Source organism: Rhipicephalus microplus, chromosome 2 (genome assembly GCF_043290135.1).
Source record: "Rhipicephalus microplus isolate Deutch F79 chromosome 2, USDA_Rmic, whole genome shotgun sequence".
NCBI lineage: Eukaryota > Metazoa > Arthropoda > Arachnida > Ixodida > Ixodidae > Rhipicephalus > Rhipicephalus microplus.
Window position 1 is genome coordinate 45,765,275 of NC_134701.1, and position 13,990 is coordinate 45,779,264.

The 13,990-nt window shown below is 44.1% G+C and overlaps 1 protein-coding gene across 4 annotated transcripts in view; it reads left to right on the forward strand.

The window, feature by feature from the left end:
- Positions 1-368: 368 nt before the first annotated feature.
- LOC119185027 (galactosylgalactosylxylosylprotein 3-beta-glucuronosyltransferase S-like) overlaps positions 369-13,990 on the forward strand; it is a 345,200-nt gene continuing 331,578 nt past the window's right edge. For 2 of the 4 annotated variants that reach the window (XM_075886420.1, XM_075886421.1), the window contains exon 1: positions 369-1,161. The gene's annotated coding sequence lies outside the window, so the exon portion shown is untranslated. The remainder of the gene's footprint in view (positions 1,162-13,990) is intronic. The other 2 variants (XM_075886422.1, XM_075886423.1) reach the window with 2 other exon arrangements.

Consider the following 13,990-nt stretch of genomic DNA (forward strand, 5'->3'; position numbering starts at 1 on the left):
GACGTTACAATATGCTCAATTTTTTTATTTTCAACGCCATGTACCTATCATGCCCTGGCATCCGACCTCGTCCTCGTACGCAGAGCCGCAAAACATTGCAGACATCCGCAGTGGGGAAATCCATGACTGTGCATGTGAGTCCCTCTTGCCTGACAACAAGCGAAGCGCCCAGAGGTCGCTCTCTGTGCATTATCTCTCGCTAGTTGAGCGGGAAGCGGAATACTAATACCGCCGGAAACAGACAACACAAACGCTGAGGCGATGAAGCGTGATATTCGAGCTTCCTTCGGTCGTCTCTGCTGTTCTGAAATACACGGATGGTGTGAGGAGGAAGCAGAGAGGAAGAGGACGATGAGGCACCACTGCTCGTCCACTGTCTGTCAACCTTATGAGTTTGTACTCGTCGTGCCCACCACATGGAAAACAGATAGCGGGTTTCTGTCGTTCGTTAGCAGTAAGATTAATCCCGTTTGTTTCGACATCATCGGTCATTTATGCGGAAACACGTGTGTCCCGATGAATCATTTGTTTGCTGAGATCGCCTTCTATAACTGGGAATTGCACAGCTCATTGACACCGCACGTTTTGTGTTTTGCTGCTGGAAATTTGTAGTCTGAGATCCATCAAGAAAGCAGCTGTTCTACTCGGAATCTCTTCTTCAGAGTATGTTATTCCAACTTCTAACCAGAACCATCTTGAGTGCTTATCAGTCTTTGTGCATCATTCGTTGATCAGTTGCAATCATTGCGTTCTTCAAGTCTTCAACTTCACTAAATTATTGTAGCGTCAGTTGGAAGACCACGTCGTTTCAGCCGGCTAGATTTTTCTTCGAAGAAGCAGCCCACATTTGGCTTGTGACCACGATGCAAACGCATGAGCGGCTGCTGTGAATGTGTCTCTAGCAACTTGCAAGCGTGTATTACGCAGCCTGGGCTAGAATTTCCCCTGAAACCGTGAACGAGGTATGCGCGCAAGAACAACCTGCAAAACGAATACAGCGAAGGAGAGAGAGAGTCCACTGCTTTCGTGATTTCTCAACTCATCTGTGGTTGCAGAGTATGTCGAACATCACCGGGTACCACTTCCACCAGCACGGCCCTGGACGCTTGCACATGATTAACATAATGAGGGAAATGATGACAAGGAATGTACTAAAATCAGGTAAGTGAATGAAACTGTATACGAAAATGGTGTCATCATAAGTGGTGGTACGATTTGATGAGCATAGCAGAGTCTTTCAAATATGATGTAATAAAGACATAGCAATCCTTCTCTATGAGTTCGCACTGCAACTAAAGGAGATGTGACCTCCCGAAGCCTTTAACCTTGACATAAATATACCACTCTAGATGCTACGCAATTCATCAGGAACGTGTTAGATTTATAAAGTTGTGAGACAATCACCTTTCCTTATATTGGAGATATTGTTCTAGCGGTACATATGTGATTTCAATACGTCATTTTGTCGTCTATGCCTGCCAATGAATGAATTGTTTATAGGTGGCTCTTGGTTTATAACTATAAGTTTGTGATTGAAAAAATAGTGCACCACACCATTAAAACATACGTTTGAAGCAGACTGCACAATATGATGATGATGATTATGATGATGAATAAAACTTTTATTTGGTTCAAAGAAATTGCCAAGGGAAGACCCCGAACTGGGTGGTGCGGGGTCTTTTCTGAGCAATATAACTCATTTTTACTGCATCTCCGAAGTTATGACAATATAAATGGAAGAAATCTTGAAGACAGCTCACAGAAACAATTATCGGGTGAGTTCATTGTCAAGGAAATTCCAACAGTGTGGCGAAAACCTGCAGCATAGTACGAAGGCGCACGCTTGTCTATCTCAGCTCTCTTGTCGCGCATTCGTGATTTTTTCCCGCGCTGTTGAAATTTTCTTCCCATAATTGATAACCTTGCATGAATTGAATATAGGTGTTGTTTCACAGAAGCAGCCACAAAAAATAGGGGTGTAGAGATCGCGAGGAAATTTTCTGATGTACGCGATGTTTCTTTGTTTGCTGTATTTTTTAGGGCGGGGTGGGCAGATATGTGTGGTGTAATACAGCAAGGCAAGAACAGTTTTGAACTGGCAAATTGAATTGCGATAAAATGTCTTTAATGCCGTATGAGGCGTGAATTCTGGAGGGAATGTTTCTTACAGCACGTCTAGCATTTCATTTGCCTTGCTGGCGTAAGAGCGTCTCTTACACTTGTTTACATCGCATGAAGGTGCAATTTAACGGCGACACTGCTGCTTAAGCTGAAAGAACCGCGTTGATAATTTTCATACTTTCTTCCGTAGTCTGATAATAATCTAGAAACTAACCGGACTGACTAGATTGTTCTTCTATATGCTGAATGTCTTCTTTGAAATTCCAAAAGTTATTTTGACACACCAAGTATGATTGATGCCTTGTGACAGCTGTGTGAGATCGCAACACTTTTACACGAAAGCGCTTTATACCGGCGTACATCAAGACTTCAGTAGCACATTTTTGTCAGGCAAGTGACGTTGAGAAAATGAACACAATCACATTGTAAAGAAACGACCTGCCACTCCGCAACGACAGTTGCCGGACACGCTATTCGTTGCGCCACGTACACACTCGCTGCATGCTGCCCAAACGTGCTTTTGATTTCTACCACTTTCCTCTCACCGTGCTAGTGTTCGGCGATGTGTTATCAGCGTCTAAAAGCGGTGGTCAAGTGAATGGCCGTGGCTTTCGCGATGAGTCCTTTGACGTGTCTTTGCTACGCGTCCGTCCCATTTGTTAATGCAAACATTGGACATCGCGAGCTAACTCGGTGACGTGGTTTGCAGGATCCGCCCACCACCAGCGCTTCCAAACCCATTCGTGGTGGGGCGTGGCTTGGAAGGCTGCCGGATCGTCCGTACGCGCTTCCTATCGGCAGTTCTTGTGCATGTTCTCACGCCCCGACTGTTCTTCTGCATGTTTTCGTGCCTGGACTACTCCATCAGCCCGGCAAATGCGAGCTCTTTCACATTTCCACTCTCGGCCAACTTCTAGAGTAGTACGTGGCTTACCCATGTGGAAGCTCTCAGTACAGAAAGTGGGATCATGAGGCGATTAGATGCAGCTCGGCAAATGCACACCGCACCCGCCGGTTTTTACGCAGCCACTTACGCACGCCCGAACGCGCTAGCCCACGCCAGCTCATTCCTGCTGCAATGCAACACGCTAATTCATCGCACGTTTGCAGAATCTGGTTCCCTGACGCCATCACATGATTTCTGAGAAAGTAAAGAGGGAGAGGCCACAGCGTCTTATCCAGCCCCATTCCCAGCCCTTTGAACACACCGGAACGTGCCAGCTCGTGAGTGCGTTCTGGTAGTGCTTGGGCCATTTGGTGCACACGCCCAGTAAGGAAGGCTGCCGCACCGGCTTTAACGCCGCCATGAGCTGGTTCTGATTTAATACAAGGTGTGCACTTTTTGTAGTGTGCAATTTGGGCACTTTTTTTATCTATTCTAAGTATTAGAAGCACGACAGTGTCAAGGAGCTGTGCAGGCGGGTGTGCTTACCGACCCTTGCAGCCCGTCGCCAGGCTTCTTCCTTAAAGTTTCTTTTTCTTTTGTATCACAACGATTTCAACAAGGATAAAGACAACTATATAAAGCCGCCTAACCATCATTCTTTTCGTACCAACCTTAATAAGTGTATCAGACCATTCATGTCACGCTGTGTCACTTTTAAATATTCATTCTTCTCATCAGCAGTGGAAGAGTGGAACAAAATGCCACGTGAATGCAATAATCTTTCCTCTGCAGATGCATTTTTTCGGAATGTAGAAAGCCTGCATTATGAAGAGTAAAAGCAACTTTTGTTTTTTTGTTTGTGAGCGCTTCCGAACACGCTGATCACTGTACCACCTGCTGATACCTCGATGATGTTTTGTAACCTGCCCATGATTTTGTGCAATTGCTTTCATCGTTCAAGTTTTCTTTTAACTAGCATCTTGTGATTTTGTGTTCTTCCGCTATGTGCGATATCGCCTGGTTTTTACGTGGCTCTGTATAATTGCCCACAAACCCTGTATGAGCCTACAGGCTTACAGTAATAAATAAATAAATAAATAAATAAATAAATAAATAAATAAATAAATAAATAAATAAATAAATAAATAAATAAATAAATAAATAAATCACAAAAGGCGAGGGCGCACTGGCCGTGCGCCAGCAAAAGCAGTTGGCAGATACAGGAGCGGCTATCTACACATGCTGTGACACTTTATAACCAAAACATTTCACAACCGAAAACATAAAGAGCATAAAGTTGAATGCGAAAATGAAACCCACGCCGAGTGACACAAAACTTACATCTAAAACAATACAAACAAAATAGTCTGCGAACCAGTCGCAATTCGTTCTTAGCCCTAGCCACTGCTCCTAATCTTATATGGCGTCACCTAAATCGAACGACCAGACAATTTACGTCGGCTTCTCTCCGATACCGTGTCGAGGTTCGTCACGTACGTTGTTGACTATCTCTTCAACCTCTTCGCTGCTGCCGTTGGTTTGCCCTGGCAAATGAGCCACTCGCCGCCATCGCCAGCGTCCCGGACTCCATCGTCTTCGGCTTCGCTAGGCTACGCTTCGCCGCGTCATGGGTTCTCCTGACGGCAAGTCTGCTTTGGTGACTGATGTGGTCAGTCACCGTCCTGTGGTGAAGTGTGTAAGCTACATGTCGACCAAGGGTGCGGCAAGTCAGGGCAGCCGCACTCGGAACCTCCGAGGTCAACGGCTGCACCCCGGATCTCTCACACTGACTTTCTCAGAACCGGGTGGTCATGCTTGTCCCGTCGCGGCAGCCACGCTCGTTCCTTAAGTCCTTACTGCTCGGCGTGCTAACACACACTGCCAGCTCATCTTCCGGGGTTTTCCTCCTGGCCCGGGTCGCGTGCCACAAGTGATTCTGCAACCAATCTCTTGCTTCTACGAGGCTGGTGCGCGTGCTCTCGGGTGACTTTTCTTTCTTCTCCCGCACCGTCGCAGGGCTTCCACGTTTGGCGCAGGCCTCGTGTCACTCATTTATTCATGACAGTTTTCGACACCTTTCGTTCCAAGTTTCGCCACTCATGTAATTTGACCATGTCTAATATACGAGTGTGCTAGGCGCCACGTCTGCGACAGGATCGGTGATGTAACTCACAAGGCAGCCAGCGGCACGCGTACTTGGGTACGACGATCAGAACGACGTAACTCAGAGCACAGCTCATGTATACAGCTTGTGACACCGATGCCGAGTGGTTTTTCGTTGCTCCTAGCCACACATGACTTTCGCTGTAAAACGATTGATGAATGAGGTCACTACTGACGGTGTACCAGTGAACATGGAACTCGATACAAGGCCTGCTGTATTCGTCATGTCTGTCACACACTTCTGCTCTCTTTTTTCGCAAACTTCAATTGCGCAGAACTAGTCTCCCAGTGGGAACCTACACGAATGAACTCGTGAGGCTTTGCAAACTAGCATTTGTTGCAGTCCTGTACAATGCGCAGCACCAGCAGTTGCTTTTGTACGTGCTGCCAGGACGCCCAACCACTGTTGAGGCGGAGTTCGACTGGGCGCAAAGAGAAGGCTTTAACCGCATGCAGGACGAAAACACAAATTACTCGGTCAGAGAACCTAAACTCGAGTGCTTTCTAAACTAATATCAAGACTTGTCCAAGGACGCACTCGGTACAATAAAGGTAGAAAAAGCCACTCTCTCTTTTTCTTAAGCGATGATACGAAGCCATGACTTTTCACGGCCAGTAGTGTGCTTCCCGCTCTAGAGAATGCCCTCGAAAAGGAATATTTGAAGTTGCAAGAGCTAGGAATAATTACAATCGTTACCACAAACTCGTACGCGACGCATGTAGTGCCAGTTGTCAAACGCGATTGTTCAGTCAGGCTATCCACTGGTTATAAAGTAATGCTCAACCCAATACTGGACCGAGAATTGTGCTCTTTTTTGAAAGCAGACGAACTATTTGCCGCGCTGGCAGGCGGACAACCTGTTGCAAAGGTTGAGTTAAGCTGAGGCGGTCAGCAGGTCAAGATGGATCACGAATCTGAGCGATACATTTCCGTGAACACACAGAAGGGCTTGTTTTTGGCCAGCTGCCTACGATTCGGCATTTCATGTGCTCCCGTAGTATTTCAGAGTACTATGAATGACGCACTGAAAGGACTAACCAACATGTACCTTGTTACCTCGATGACTTTTTCATCATGGGCAACACATTGCAGAACACTTGCTCATCCTCGAAGAAGTACTGACGCGGCAATCAGAACGTGGATTTCCCGCGTAATCTTCGAAATGCGATTTATTTTCGCAAATAATCGCAACACTTGGACCATGTTATCACGAAGGGTGGCGTTCGCCTGACGAATGAAAACTTGACTGCTATTGAATCTGCACCAGCCAGTACCAGGATTCATGATTTGATGGGGTTCCCAGCCTCTGACTCATTATTTTGAAGAAGCTCTTGAATAATGACGAACCTTGGCACTAGAACACCTCTTGTCAGTATCACGTAAAGATACATAAAAAAAGCTGTCGTCAAGGATTATTTTGATTCACCCCATCTTACCATTGAAGTTGTCATGCAGCACTTCTTCCTACGGTGGGCGTGGTTTTGTCGCCCATTTATCATGTCCAAGTTCATCCAATAACTCGTGCTTTACGCATGTTAACAAAGGCAGAACAACGTTATAGCCAGTTAGATAAAATAAAACAGTGACACTTCTTTTTGGAGTCAAGAAGTTTTATTATTGCGCTTACGCACCAAGTTCGTGTTGCTCAAACATCAAAAACCACTTGAGTCCACTTTTGGCTGCAAAACAGGCATTACTGCCATTGAAGCTGCCAACTTGACCCTTTGGGAAGTCACTAAATATTCTTGTTCGTTGCACTTTCACTCTTCGGCGCAGAACGTGGAAGCTGGTTGCCTATTGTGACTCCCAGTACAGTAACGGGACCGCGCAGCATCCCCCAAGCAGCAACAGACTGGTTGTATGTTTCTTTCAGAATTTGAGATTGGAGCATCGCAAGGCCAGTTTGATTACAGGCAGTGAGGAGTTAACCAACGTCCTTCCGGCGTAGCGCAGTACATCAATACATGATTCCCATTGTGTGGACGTATCGGTCACATCACTCAGGCCGTACAGGGAATATAAAAGCAAATGTTTAATCAAGCTGAGTTCCACGTTGTGCAGTGAAAGGGACGTTTGGATGACACAATAAAATAATTTCTCTGTTATGTAGAATGCTTTCCAAAGTTTACGTGTCTTTTAGTTTATTTTTGTGAAGCTACCTCCCATCATGGAATTTCGCTTCACAAGAGAAGGCTCTTCAAATGGTCTAAAGATGCGCAAAAGTTTTCTTTAAACAGCACACATATTCCCTCAAGTGGTCATATAATCGCGCGCTACGCATCATTCGCATGCTTGCGGCACCATCCGGCTTGCCGCTGTATTAGGCATTATGCCCCAAATTCCGTCTAGGGTTCATTGTGTAAATAGGTTTGCATTATGTTTTGTACACGCGATGCTGCAATGTTTACATTGGACGGAGAAGCAGCTGCTTTCTCATGATATGCGAACACTTGAAAAAAGAAAGAAACAGTGTCATCTGATGGTGCACTTGTGCGATACACTGTGACACATGTGACCGTTGTTTCCATTGAGTTTTGCAGAATAGTTGGAACGTATTAGGGTTCAGCGTACGCAACAGGATATGTGTGAAGAGGAACATGAAGATGAGAAATTGCGTGTAAATCCGCGATTCATAACGCTTAATAGTATTCTACTTCAGTTGTTCGAACAAATATGCTTGCTTTGCGCTGATGCATATGGCCATGTCAAAACAATAATACTGCCCCAAACACAAACTTTTAGGTGCTGTGCTTGCATTTGTGTTAATTAAGCCAATTTTTATGTCGCTGCCTATGTGGCATGCTTAAGTCGTTCTAACGCGCACAAAGATTATGATGATTTTGATTTGGTATCTAAACCACCTTAAAACCTATATGGAAGATTCCTTCTAAATGCGTTTTAAATGGTTCGCTGAGTAAAATGTGAGAAAAATATTAGGTGACTTTAAAGCTCCGCCTTTAGAAGTTGAACGTGATAGCGCCACCCTGTGCCTAGTGCATACTTCAAGCACTTAGTGCATAAAACCTTTTCGAATTTGCTATGCACTCACTACGTGCCCTTCAGAAAGTGAGCGCAGAAGCGTGTGCGCCTTTTGTAGTGGGGTACCTGCTTTAAACCATGGAGCCATTATGATAATCATATTATGACGGCTGTTAGCAATGGACGCTTGTACCACGCATTATACTGTAATATTTTATGTTGCATTGTGAACCATGTATACAGGATGCATGTGTTTGTGAAACATGAAAGCCACTTTCTCTTCATTTCCAAGCAGAGAAAGTTCTTTTCACTAGTTTAAAAAGCAAAGGCCATACATACCGGGTGGTAGAACATTCATTTGCCACGCAAACGACCGGAGTTCGATCACCACTTGGATCACCCAAACAACGCTGGTTCAGTCCCCACTTTGCTCCAGGATGCTTTATCATTTGTTCCTTCTTTAAATCACACACATATGTTTTCATGTGGTCATTCAATAGCTCAACCAATACCTCATGCTTCACGGATATTAACCGAGGCTGAACAAGGTTACAGCCAGTAAGAAGAAAAAAAGCATTGTCACTTGTTCTTGGAGGCAAGCAGTTTCGTTATTACGTTTACTCACTAAGTTCGTGTTGCTCACACATCAAAGGCCAGTTGAGTTCTCGATTTCGCGGTCACAAATAAGATGATGATTTTTACGCTAATAACCAATGACGCCGACGCAGACACCGGTATATCTGCGAAAGGAGCTCTTTATTGCTATCGCGTTAATGTTTTAAGTTGTTGTCTATACAACGTGTCTGAAACAAAATAACCGAGGGTTTGACGGAATATTGTCTGGTCGGGGAGGAGTCATTGCAAAAGAATAAACAGTAATCAAAATATTATAGAGCTGCAGAAGCTACCTCAAAACACCCATAACGCAGTAACAATAATTACTCATTCTCTGCCGGTACCAGAATCGGTTACGGTTTCATCAAAATCACATAGCCTTGAAGATGATCTTTATGCAAATCCCTTCCCCGCTGCAGCTACGTAAATTGTTATGGGTGCCTGGCCATAGAAAATTTGAAATAAATTAAGTGCGCTGACGCATGAGCCACATTAAATGTAAAATGCTATGGGTTCTTCCTGAGGTGGCCATGATAACTGCGCTAAGATGGAGGAATCGTTCACTTCATGCATGCGCTATAAAACTGATAATGTCATAGACAGAATTTAGTTGCTCAGAATTTAAGTGGAAAATCCAGTGTCGTTACACTTGACAATAGGAAGCCATAATAACCAGATTACGATGTCGTGTCCCCCATTAAGTTTATATTAACACGGGCCTGGTATGGCGATGTCACCTCTATGCAGCTTTGTTCAAAACGAGAAACAACAGAGCACCGTTTTATTGCGTGTTGCCAATACAGGTTACTAAGGAAAATACTTTTTGTTATCCCATTCGCTAACCTGGGGCTGAACGTGGCAATTGAGAACATACCTTCTTTTAGTGCATCGGATCAGGGCTTCAACCACAAGAATGCTTTTGAGGTCATTTGTACTTGCCTTCATGAAACTAACCAATCAAGTTTTTACTTGCGTGAGTATTATTTCGACACGATTAATTTAACATAAAATTTTTAATCGCGTTAATTTTAGGCGCGAAGCTCCTTAAAGTGGCACCCGTTCGTCCCTAGTAGTCGTAGTCGTAGTATATAATTAGTGTTACATATTGACCTGCAGGCTGGTGCTGGTGGGAGATTTCTCCTGTGCTTTGTTGAACGATGAAAAATTTGCGGCGTGCGCGTTAACTAAAAGCCGAATGCTCCTGTCTCTCATTCCCCATTAGCAGCCATGGGCATATACATTGAGCACTATCTGACAAGAAGGGGCTGCTACGTTGTACTTGCTGGGTGTAACCTCCTTAGTTTTAGAAAGGTTTAGCGAGCGTTAGGCCGCGGTGCCATGAATACAGTGAACTAGTATATACCATGAACTCGAGGTGGTTAAAGGTTGGAAGTAGAGACAAAGCGCAAGACGTAAAAAAGTAAAAGCCAAATTCTCCTGTCTCTCATTTCCCATTAGCAGCCATTGGCATGTACAGTGAGCCCTATCTGACAGGAACAGGTTGCTACGTTATACTCGCTGGGCATAACCTCCTTGGTTTTAGAAAGGTTGAGCGAGCGTTCGGCCGCAGTGCCACGAATACAGCGAACTAGTATATACCATGAACTCGTGGTGGTTAAAGGTGGGAAGTAGACCCGAAGCGCAAGCCGTTAGAAAGTGTGCATGTGCCACCTCTCCTGTAGTCCTTGGAATATCCGCTGGATGGCGGTGCTTCTATATGGGGAATATATGATGAAAAGATGCAAGATGGTGGTACTTGGAGTGCTGAATAGATGGACGAACGGACACACAGACAGATGAATGGATGGACACATGAACGGACGCAGGGGCGGATGCATGGATGAACGCAGGGACGGACGCACGAACAAACGCACGCACGGACGGGCGGATGGACTCATGGACGGATGGAAGCAAGAAAGAATGGACGGGCGAATGCTTCGCTCCACTCTCCATCATTGACTCCGTGGATATGCTGCCATTTTTTTGTTCAAGATAGCTGTGCTGTCTTATTTGTACGAGTGAAAAACAATTATTGTACTCCTTCCGTCCTACGTGCGTTGTTTTTATTTTTGAGTATAATTTGAATACGGAAGAAGTCCCACTAAATTATGCAATGAATTCTTTGCCAATCGCCCTGAGGGGGTATTCATCACCATCATCATCACACTAAAGAAATTCATTTAGATTACTGTTACAATGTAGGAGCTGTCTGCGTTAACCTAAGCGTTGATCTTGAGGACTTCAATAAAGTTTACGCTACCATACCATGTTGTTGCCAGAAAACATTTGTCTAGTGCGATTGATATGGTGGCCAGGTCACCATTTTGGATTGATAAATGAGATGACTGACTAAGTATCGCGAGCATTCCTTGATAGCCAAAATGTGCCAATCATGTCCTTAGAGGTTGTGTTACAGCAGCGAGGTTAAAAAAATTTTCGCCCCTTGAGGACTCATTATAGATTACTATGCCGAATCAAAATGCTCGCACTTGCTCTGCAATTTTTTTCGTTACATACTGCCGGCCTTCCATGAAAGCCTTAGGAAGGAGTAGGGCATAAGTAAGTAACACGACACTAGCTCGGAAAAAAGAAGATAAGAAACAAGAACGTGAAGTGATGTATTGTAAAATAGTATCATCAAGAAATATGCAAAAACAACAAGATCCAACAAACTTCGTGACAGTAAGCACTCACGAAACCCAGGTGACCTATATTACATTAACCCACATAAAATAAAGACCATACAAACACTATAGTACCGTACCTACATAGCACACACACACAAAAAAAAGTTTCGAAGATAGCAAAAGAAGGAAATAAATGACGTCACATTACGCCCACCAAGCGCCGCAGCGCCTACCGAGCCATATCTTTTATCGCATGCATAAAATAGTCAATGTTATCCAGTGATACTAAATCAGAAGGTAAGACGTTCCATTCGACGATTGTACGTCGAAAGAAAGAGTAAAGAAAAGTGTTCGTGCTGCTCTTCAGCTCGGCCACTTTTTTGAGTGATAAGACCGAGTTAAGCAGCTAATGGCGGGTGCTGTGAGTTGAGATGAATGACACCGTAACATTTTGTAATAAAATAAATAAAAAAGCCTCAGCCTGTCATGATAGCGCCTTGTTTCAAGATCCTCTAGTCCTGCTTTTTGTAGGAGGTACGAAGGGGATGTTTTCTAACTACAACTGTTGTGAATGAACCTAGCAGGTTTTCTTTAGACACCCTCCAGTTTCCGTTTACTAGAGGCTGTCCAGGGATCCCCGGCCGCCGCAGCATACTCCAATATAGGTCCAACATACGTCTTGTAGGCTATTAGTTTTATTTCTAGTGTTGAATGATCCAGCGTACGCCAAAGATATCCTGATTTTCTGTAGGCTTTTGTAGCATTCCAGCGCAAATGTTCATTCCAGCGCAAATCGGAGGTTATGATTACTCCTACATACAAATAACTGTGCACAAAATATAATGGCTGGTTTGGTTATTTATAAAATACGTGAATTCAAGTGGTTGCTTCTTGCGGGTTTATTTATTTATTTATTTATTTATTTATTTATTTATTTATTTACTCTCAGGGCCCAAGGGCGTTACAGAGAGGAGTGGGGGTTAGAACACTCTACAGGTATACAATGCAGCAGGAGTGTGGTTACACATATGAAACACATTTGAAATATCCACATAAACTGGAAAAAAAGTAAACAAACAACAGAAAGGAGAAATCAAAAAACGCAAAATTAAAAACATTTGCCGTACACGGGAACAACCGAGCAGGATTTACACAAAACCGCGGAATTCGCGGAAAAAAAATTCAGGTAATATGGCCACTAATAGCCACCTTGAAATTGGCTGGATTAATTATTGAAGCAATGCAGGTGGGGAGGTGGTTCCAGTCAGGTGGTTATGGTCGTTGGTACAGTTTTTTTTGCTATTAAGTCTCATCTGCCATGTACTACACCAGTTCGCAATTGTACTTAATGCTCTAATTAGTAACACCTGACAATTAGGACTAGATACGTTTTTGTAGATTACGCAGTCGTCGGCGAACAGTCGAATTTGTATGCCTATGTCATAAACGATATCATTGATGATTACCAGAAAAAAAATGGGCGCCGTATCTGCATGGTAATCTGCAAATGTTGTTGAAAGACGATATGTTTGTGTGTGGAGAGAGTGTATAAAACATTCATTTGATGTTCTGCGCAAGAAAATTGGTGAATCGTATTCTGAAGGCGCTGCGTTAGAGTGCCTCGAGCGTGCAGCGGAGGCGAACGAGCAGATAAAGTTGCGTCCCACGTCAGACATGAGCACTACCTGGCAGTTTTCTTGAAAAACGAAGCGCGTGCCTCTGAGACGGGCGTGTGCGCCAATCTCAGAGGTGATAAGATGTAAAACGCAAGGCGATGGGTACGTGCCACCACCGTGTCGTCTTAGCAAAGCTTTGAAAACACTGGCCTTTTCGTGCAAGCACTGCACGGTCAGCGCAGCGGGATAAACGCTATGGTCCTTAGAATTACTTATCTATGCTTTTTCCAGCAGAAAGCACGCATACAAACTATTAACGTGCTCTTATAGTGCCTCAGAAATGCGCAATAATTGCTTTTGAATTGACAATGGTACAAGTATGAACGCTGAATCTTGAGCAACATTGGTGAACGCTGCGGATGGGGTCGGCCGTTTGGGGTATCGGCTAGTGCCATTCAAAATACCCGGTACTGCTAAGGGTGGTCAAACAGACAAATGTACAGACAAAGAACAGATCAGAGTTTTTGTGTCGAAGGTCCCCAAGAAAGGCTATTGTCTTTAATAAAGGACTGAGAATGGAGCCCTGAGGAAGACCAGATGCCACCGGAGCTGAAGGAAAAGTCGTGCCACCAATAATTACACATTGCCGCCTTGACGAGAGGTACAATATATTCCAGGCTACAAGGCATTATTTTTGAGAATTAGCTTCAATTTGAGTTTGAGCATAGATTGGGATACCCGAGAAAAGGCATTTTCGAGTTCTAGAAATATTATATCTACCTGATTATGGCTGTCTAACGCTAAAGAAAGGTCATGCATTGTTAAGATTAGTCGAGGAACGGTAGACCCCTCTCTACGGAGTCCGTGTTGCCGATGATCTCTCAACTTATTGCTCTCAACAAATGCAGATATGTGCAATAATATATATATTCAAGCAGCTTCGCTTAAGTACATAAAATTGATATAGGTCTGTATGACGAAC